Source organism: Lissotriton helveticus, chromosome 3_1 (genome assembly GCF_964261635.1).
Source record: "Lissotriton helveticus chromosome 3_1, aLisHel1.1, whole genome shotgun sequence".
Lineage (NCBI taxonomy): Eukaryota > Metazoa > Chordata > Amphibia > Caudata > Salamandridae > Lissotriton > Lissotriton helveticus.
In genome coordinates this window covers 1,624,198,824-1,624,208,444 of record NC_136061.1, presented here as the reverse complement: position 1 = coordinate 1,624,208,444, position 9,621 = coordinate 1,624,198,824, and the positions used below count along the sequence as shown (strand labels likewise).

General features: G+C 42.5%; 1 pseudogene; it reads right to left on the bottom strand.

Annotated features, from left to right (window-relative positions):
• Nucleotides 1-4,148: 4,148 nt before the first annotated feature.
• On the bottom strand, nt 4,149-8,557 carry LOC144824285 (mortality factor 4-like protein 1; annotated as a pseudogene).
• Nucleotides 8,558-9,621: the final 1,064 nt, after the last annotated feature.

The following is a 9,621-nucleotide window of genomic DNA, read 5'->3' as shown; positions in this document are numbered from 1 at the left end:
CCTGGGTAAAGTTCCTGATTGCTCGCACATAATCTCTTTAATCACGTTCCTCATTTGATCGTTCTTGGTTTTCCATGCTAACAGCTTATTGCATCCTTCACCGTATTCAAAGTGAGCCAGCTGACTAGTCTCCCATCTTTTCCTAACCCTGTCCTGTAGAATTTCTGTCAGCTTTATTTTTGTTTCCATTAATTCACATAGCGAGTCTCACGATCTATTTGTTTTATTAAATTGATCAATTCATTTTCAATTGTCTGGACTTACTCTTCTAACACTAGTACTTTTTTGTGATACACTCGCCTTTTTGCCACCGCTAGAGCACCCAGTCTGCCTCTCAAGTAGGCCTTGTATGAGTCCCAAACCATACGAGTCAAGGCAGAACCCAAATTGTTATCAAAAAACTCTTTTGTCTCTACTTTTAGGGTATCTATGATTTCTTCCTATAACAAAATTGTGCAATCTAATGTCCATCTGGATTGAGCAGCCCCCTCACCCAGCCTCACATGGAGCATTACTGCTGAGTGATCCGACAGATGCACCCCTATATGCTTGATATACTTGATCCTTCAGATTCTTATGAATTAAGAAATAGTCTATCCTTGGCTGATGTCTATATTTCTTATTATAAAAAGTAAAACCGTTCTGAGGCCCTGCCCTCTGTCGCAGATATCACAAAGTACCACTTGTCAAATCAGTCCAGACATTATGGGATTTATCACTGCTCTACTATTCAAGGATCTATCTATCATGTGGTCCAAAACCGCGTTAAAATCTCCTGCCATGATAATCGGATCAGGAAAATGTAGTAGCTCGGTAAATAATTCTTCTAAGGGGCCAGTGTTGTCTTGATTTGGACCATATTAACCCACCAGCTTATAACTGTGCCCAAAGATTTTAAATTTTACCACAAGCCTTATACCCACTATATCTGAAACACTGAATTTTGCAGAGATGTTTGTCCCCTGTTTCACCAGGACTGCCATGGTGGAGATAAAAGGGCATCAGAAATAACTGAGTAGGGAGCAAGGGACATTAGGAAAACCATGGAGTCCTCAAATATGGGAGAATGGTCTAAGGATGTAAGTCCAAATCATTATCAGGTCATTTTCCCAGATACCACAGATGCCTGAGTAGTCGAGGGGGGGTGTATCCAACCTCTAGCCCTGAGGTGTCAAATAATCCCAACTTAAGCATGGAGGAGAAGAACAGAAGTTCTAGGGAGGCTCAGAACGAGATGGAAGTAGGCGAGGATGTAGGGGGTGGCTCCAAAAATTCAGATAGAGAGGACCTTTCCATTGGTGCTCTTCTTGCAACCTTTACTATGGAAATAAAAATAGATTTGAAGTGATATAATCAAATCAGAAAGAAATCAGGTTGGCTTGTGAAATTTTGGAGAGAAATATTGACGATTTGAGTAATCAAACAGTTACCCTAGAAGGGGAAGTAGGGGACCTCAAAGAGGAAGTGAAGGCCAATGCTGTTGAAATAGAGGGGCTAAAACAAAAGGGAGAGAACAGGAGGAGATGGTAGAAAGGTATGAAAACTTTCAGAGGAGGAACAATCTAAAGATTTTAAGAATTCTGGAAGGCAAGGAGGGGGAGGACATTAAAACCTATATAGCTCAATTGATTAAAAAGGAGCTACAGTTGGAGGAAACAGAGGAGGAGATTGTGAAAGATATCCAGAGGCTCCACAGAGACCCCTATAGATGTAATACGAACAGGACCAAGCCTAGGAAAATCTTAGTAAACTGCCTCACCTATACTTTAAAGGAGAAGATCCTGTCTAAGGCCTTGAGCATAAAGTCGATGGAGGTTGACAGGGTTAGATTTGAAGTCAGATCAGATTTTTTAGTGTAACCTCCAACAGGCAATGGGAGTTAGGGAAAAGAATAGAACCATTAAGGAGATTAGGCGCGTCAGTACAGCTAAAGTTCCCACCTTTTCGGAAAGTGATGTTTAACCACTAAATGCGCACTTTCAGCTTTGTTGAAGAGGTAGATAAGTTTATCGAAAAGCTGTAGCCTAGGGGTTAGTAAAGATGATACAGGAACTAACAGACTCTGGTTTTGTCGACGTTGTTCTCTTTATTCAGGTTTTATTTTTATTTTTCTCATAGAAATACAGTTACTGGTGAATAAGGAACATTTTCTTTCCTTTCAGTTATATGTATCACTATTAGTATTCGATGCACACTTCGGGGGGCACTCATTGGGCTCTAGCTATGAAAAGTGAGGGTTGGGTTTTCCGTACGGGAAAGGATGCAGGGAGCACGGGGTGGGGAGCATGTGGGAGAAAAAAATAATTCTCAGATGCCTCGTTAGTGTTGTACTTGCACTTAACTGTAGATCTGAAGGGGGGTGAATGTGAAACGAACAAATGAGAAAACATTTCTATCATGGAATGTGAATGGACTTTAGGTAAGGGGAAGACAGGAGAGGGCGTTGCAGTCCTTAAGGGATTGTCCCACACAGACTATTATTATACAGACGCATTAGCCTGTTTAATCTGGCATAAACATAGCCAAAAAATATGAACACAACCATAGGGTGTGTCACAGAAAGACCAAACACTTTTTAGGCAGACCCATACAGATGTAAAAACATTAACTTAAAGTCCCCCTTAAAAATGTGGCCAGTTAGGGGTGATCTAATTTATATAGAAATTCCTATCCATCACCACACACTCCCCGTGACCGCGATACATGTCCATGTGGGAAGATATTTTCCAATGTGGTATCTCTGATGACGAATGGGTGCACTTATGGAAAGACATCACAAGATTCAATCACTCCTCTGAGCCACGGGAATCCCAGCTTAAGACTATGATGGACTGGTATCTCCATTCGTCCAGGCTTAGGCATATCTTCCCCACCACTTCTGATAGATGCTGGAGAGGGGGTGGGATGCTGGTAGACTTCCAACACATATGGTGGGATTGCCCGACTATTCGCCCCTTTTGGGCAGAAATACTTGCGCACATTAAAGATATGGTAAGATACCCTATCCCGACCACCATGGCGGGGGTCCTTTTGGGGCTTCACAACCCCTCCTTAGAGCACCAGATTTAAGCAGACAAGACAATCATGTTGCTCTGTATAGAAGCAGCGAATGTTACCCTGGCAGCTGCTTGGATATGAAAGGAGGCGCCGGCGATCTCCCTTTGGCATTCCCGACTATGAAAACTACTCGGTCTGGAACGAATGTCAGACGTTTTTAGAGACAATTTTAAGAACTCTGAATTCAGATGGGGCCCCCTAGTCACCTTCCTTTCACATGGTCTGCTCTCAGTTGTCTGTCCTTCCACCATTAGAGCCCTTCATCTCTTTCAACTTTGAGCTGCCTCTCATGCCACCAGATAAATCTACTGTATGGATGTTGCCGCCACCATTGGAGGAGAGGGGGAGTGAGGGGGAGGGGTTTTCTTTGTTTCCGTTCTCACTGCCTGCCTTCCTACGTCATTGCAACTTTATGCCAGTGACTTCCTCCGATTGGAGGATATAGCACACGCACCATCGCAAAAGAAAGATGGGATGTACGCTAACCTGTCTGCTATCATTAACTGCTTTTAAAGATCTACCTCAAGCTCCGCTACTGTAAGAAACTGTAACTTTCATTTAAGCAAACCATTGTGACCGGGTTTGGGCTTTTATTGAGCATTATGTAACTCTAGCCATTCACAGCCTTGTCAAAATGTGCAACACCCCATGCAAGAGGTGACATGATAGCATTGACATATGATGTACTTTGGAAAAATTCAATAAAAATATGGTTGACAAAAATGTGGGCAGTCCTAACACAAACACATATGAATTGTGATTGTAAGATCTCTTACTAGGAAATTCTTAACAACAGCCAGACTTAAACTTTACAGAGTTGATCTTGTTTCTGAAGTCTGCGAGGGTTTTTATGTTGTCTTGGTTGCCTGGCAACAAGAACACTTTGTTTCACGCAGAGAGCAAACTGCTGCTCTTTGATGTGGCCACACTCCTGATCAGTAAGCTCTTAATCATTTTTAATGTCTTTTTTCAAATTCCTACTCACTGTAGTGGACCAACACACATTAAATTCAGGTTGTCGGGAGGGCCTGAACCTTCCCACCAACACGTACTAACAGCAGAGGACCATGGTAAATAGTGAAGCTGGTTTTTCAGTTCTTAACCTGCCCACTTCTGAACTCCTTAGCGTGGGAAGTAGTGCGCGCAGCACTCCTGGTGTCCTGGGTGGAGCCTGCCTGGGAGGGCCACATGGAGGATCCTGGGGATTTTACTGGATCACTGCATGACTTCCTCTGGTCTCCCTGGGCCACAGCAATATCTAAAACAGTTCTATCACCTCTAAGGAAAAGAATTAAATGTACATAAGGTTATGTCCCTATTTTCCTCGGGGATACCTAAGGGAAAACTAGGGGCTCCTAGGATAATTGTCTACTGTGCCCACTCTTAGGCACCACAGCAGGACCTGTTTAACAGATATCCATACGATCCATCCCTCTCAAGGTCCTGCACAAGTTTGTTTCTCTTTCAAAAAGTTCTTATCGAGAGTCAGGGAGCTGTGCTCCAAGGGGGTAGGTGAATTCCCCATTAATTTCTCAGTTATGTCTAAGTACGATATACTGGTTCTTTCCCTACCAAATTACCATCAATCCTCATGTAGAATTTAGGAAATTATGAAGCGTGTCTCTATTAGCCAAGGGATATCAAATAGCCTAACACTGGAATTCTACAAAAGACATTTGTCTATTGCAATAATCTAACAAAGGCCCCACTCTAAATCTCTTTTAATTGTGATAAAGCCCAGTGGTCAATTTGCATTCTAGTTGTAGTATTTCAGTTGGTTGAAAAAGAATATATACATTTTTTTTTGTATAGTTACTGTAGCACTTTTCCTCCAGTGGGTGAAGGACAAAGGTCAGGATACACCAAAATTCATCTAAGATGAGACTTAAGTGAGGTCACAGAGCAAAGGAATAGTGAAGATGAAAAAATACTGATGATGCATTAATAAAGGCTTTAATTTCCTGTGCTCTGTGCCTCTGGTACAACGCTTCAAAAGAGGAAATCATAAATTGCCGCTAACAACCAGTAAACATTTGAGATTTCTTTGTTGAATGTACTAAAAGGGATTTGGCAAAGGTAGTTGCAATGTGCACACTGATTTTACCTGAAAAAATTGGCATTTTCAAGCCAACGTACGTGCTAATTGGTCAGTTCTCAAAATACCGAATCGTAGTGGGTTGCAAGTCAACCTGACTCATTAATATGCATGAGGTAGGTTGCAAATTGTGACCCCCTACAATCGAGTGTCGCACCTGGGACAGAATGTCACCATTTAGTTTAATTGACATTAAAATGTGATTCTTTATCTCTCTCTTCCTTGTCGGGCTAAGAGTAAATTAGCCTCACAGGCTGATTGGAAGAAAGTTTAAATCTTATACAAACATGTATTTATACATGTGGAGAAGTGTGGCTCAGGGGTTAGAGGCGGCAGACCCGGAATCTGAGATCGGTCCTGGACCAGGGTTCAATTCCCCTCCCCGGCGGGTCTTGGGCTAAAAATTCCACAGACTCGATAATTCTCACCCCGGTGCCTCCTCGACTCACGGGTTCACACTCTGCGACTCTGGGCAACAGCTTGCTTAATCTCCACAACGGCCCCTCGTGGCGGGATGCCTGACTTTCACCTTGTGGATACCCTGCTATCTCACAGGGGAATATCAGGAAGGGTTCCCTAAGCAAGCGCCGGGACACCTGCTTTGCGGGTAGCTGTGCGCTATATAAGCTCAACTACATTTACATTTCATTTACATTTATTTAGGAACGTAGTTTCGTAATGCTTTTTCCGGTTCAAAGGTTTTGGATAAGTACTTAGACCTTCCAAAAACGTATCTGTACATGCCATGTATAGATATATAATTATATTTAGTTTAATTTATAGCTTAAATGGCACAATTGTCTGAGCATTCGATTCTGGGTACATCCTGTTTCTACCCAATGTCTGTTTTAAAAAATATACATGATTTTTGGAAGCTGCGGTCAGCATGCATAAGAACTGCATTCAGGTTTACTGTTTTCTGCTGATAAGAAAAAATAATTTCACAAACAGTATAGTCACTGAGAGTTAAATCAGTGAGGCTTGAACACTTTTTTGAGTGGGGGAGCTGCCATTAATGTTATATCCCTGTAATCATAGGGATTGTAAAACATCACACGTGTACAATTTTGCCATGCCCATTCAGCAGGAGAGCGGTAAGAGTGTGGTGTAGCCGGTAGTGCATTTTGGAGCACTGGTGGGGTAGCACCGTGTTATTTACAACACATGTTCTGCTTAAATTGTCACTAAATATGCATAGGCATACAGTTTTACTGGTAAAAATATACAGCACATAAATGATAATGAAAGACAATCCGGTTACAGTGAATATTTATCATTTGCTCATCACTAAGTACAGTGTCTTGGTTTGTTTTGATCCTATTAAAATCTGTATTTCCATCACATTTGAGAATTACAAAAAAGTGCTTCATTTGTGCTTTCTTAATTGCTGATCTAATTTGAAATGTGTGTACAGTTCATTTCCCAATATTTAAATGCTGTGCGTTAGAAAAAAACATCCTTTCGTTTTCCTGTACCCAAGTGGGATTGTCAAGTAGGTGACTTTTGCAAAATCTTCTCAATTTGCAGTCAGAGAAATAGAAGTACACGCAAGTTTCCAAATAAGCAGTAAAATTTCAGAAAATGTAGCCTGATATTTGACCTTAGTCTTTGAACATACAGCAAATGAGTCAAGAAAAACACAATATTTAAGGGCATCTTTATTGCTCATTAAACACTGAACTCCAACATGATTATTTCTGGGGTGCTGCAGCACCCTCAGCACCACCACTTCCAGTGCCTATGAGTTAAATAAATATTTGATTCACAGAAATTCATGTGTAAAATTTGTGCTCATCGCCTGCCACACTTCTAAATATTAGTGATTTAAACATTAGTGCATTCCAGTTAGGAACATATCAAATTGACCGCAAATTGAATAAGAACTATGTTCTGCAGAGAGTGTAGTGTGCACAAATCCATATTACAAATTGTTACATTTTAGGTAAGCCATAATGGTAGAACCCCCAAAACGTTATGTAAATGAACCTACATTACGTTAGAGCTTTGTGGAAATATATGCAAAATGCAGGGGCTTAGCTAGAGCTTGCTGCGCCCGGGGCTATCCCTCAGATTGCCGCCCCTTGGGGGGTAGGGGAGTGGGTGCTGGGGAAAAAGGCTGGTGAGCACTTGAAAGATGTCTGAGAGACACGTAGTATTGCTGCTAATAGTTATCTCTATCATGCAAGTTACATGCACATACATGAGGGATTTTAATTTTTGCCTCTGAGAAAGTGTGACTTCTAGACGTTGAAATGTCACTCATAATTACAATGAAATTCTGAAAGTGCCACACATAGCAATCTGAAACCTTGGCAGCTATCATGGATGAGCCACAGACTCAGCCACCCACCCCTCTGAATCTGCTGCTGCTCCCCTCATACCTCTCTCGCTCCAAGCAGGGTCTATAGCAGGCAGGTGTGGTTCCAGGAGGTGCAACTTCATAGTCACTGGTGCTGAACAATACTAGCGCATTCTTTGCAAGGTACTTCAGAAAATCATGCAAATAGTTCAATAATAAAGCCAGACTCTTCTCATCCAGAGGTGTGTAGGCAAGCATTGCACCAATACGGACAAACAGTCTTAAAAAGTGAGGCGCTCCATAGACGTGTGACATCTGTGCATCTGGATGATCAGCCAGAATTTCTGCATACTGTGGCCTCTCAAACTTGTACAGCAGCTGTGTGCCGAGCATCACGTTAAAGTATTCCTTAATTTCAGCAACTACTTTGTTCACTGCATACTCCTTGTTATCTGTGTTGCCTTGCGATTTCTTGTAATTTGCATAATCCTCCAAAATGGCATCAACACTTTTTTTAGCAGGGAGATAAAAAAGTTGTTTTTGCCTAGTTATCAAGTCCCAGTCATCAACCAGCCACGGTTAGAACTCCTCTGCAATCTTTACTTTCACTTCAACTCTGTCCATAAACGTTTCCTCATTTTCCACGCTGGGGTCTACACAAGCTCTCTTCTTACGTGGTGGCGGTTGAGGTGCTTCACTCGTACTACTGCCTTCTCCAGGCCCTGGAGTTTTCTGTTTATTTTTCTTCATTTTGACTTCCACATGTTTCTGCTGCGGACCCCCGGCCTTCTTTGGTGCTGCACCTCTCATTTTCCCCTCTGCATACTGCTCCTGATTAGCCTTCTTAAGTTCCTTCTGCTTCTGCAGGTTGGTTTCCACGTAGTTGAGTACTCTCCTCTCTGGCACCCACTCATCCCAGTTCTTATTCCAAAGGAGAGGTCCATGGAAACACAAAACACGCTCCCTTCTCGACTCAAGCAGTGATAAATCTGGTGTCTCCTTACTAAAAAACCTTGCACTGATGCAACTGTCCTTCAAAAGCAGGCGGTGTGTTTTTTTTATTTACCTTCGGTAAATTTGGGCCTGGGCTCCTGCTTCGGCGCCATTTATACTGCCCGCTCCTCCCCGGGCCTCTGCTCCCGGCCCCACCACATCTAATCACGGCGCTCCTGCCCAGCCGCCGCCACCGCCCGCGACACGTCATGGCGATGCGACCACTGTGGAAAGCTGCACACCCTCAAACAACACTGCCTTTCGGTAAAGAAAGCAGGTCAGAAGGAGTGCAGGCTGGAGCGCGGATATCCACTTTTAAACTCCGCGGTGGCGGCCGCTGCACTGGAGGCCCGTTGCGGCCGCCTTTATAATTTATTTGGGGACACTGTTCGGTCCCAAATAAATTATAAAGGCCGCCACAGCCACAACGGGCCTCCAGTGCCGCGGCCGCAACGGGCCTCCAGTGCCGCGGCCGCAGCCGCCTCAAAAATGATGCCGCCAGGGGCGGACCACCCACCCGCTCCGCCCCAGCTACGCCACTGACAAAATGTATGTGTTATTTAATATTACCTCAATTCTTGCATTTATTACCATATTATTGTAGATATTGTAGTTGTTTAGCCTGTGATAGCATACATTGCAAAAAGCTGATGAGCAATTAATCAGCCAGTTTCACATGTGAATGGAGGCATTCTTCAAATCCACAGTCATATACATAAGAAAATGCAGCTAATCAGTTGAACTCGCACATCGACTGGGAAGGGCAACAGCTAACCAAGAGTCTGATGTTTCAATAATTTAAAAATGAGCTCAGTTCCTGATAGCAATGGTGGCACAGAGAAGACAAGATTAACTTAACAAAAGTGTGTAAAGCATTTAAAAAATACCAAAACATCTACAAAATTGAAAACACAGCACAATGAAATTCATGCTACAACGTTTATAAATTGATAATCATTAAAAAAAAGCAAATTGATACCAAAATTGATACCAAAACAACAAAAATCCAATAGAGGAAAGGGAACCAAGATATGAATTTTCTAAAATTTCAGCTATAATGGTCGCATCAGAGACGTATTCGAGATTTTAGATTGAGCATAATGGAACACAGATTGGATAAACCAAGTGGTTAGCCTTTGTAGGGTTTGAAATTTCCAGTATGAAAAGGGACTTCATG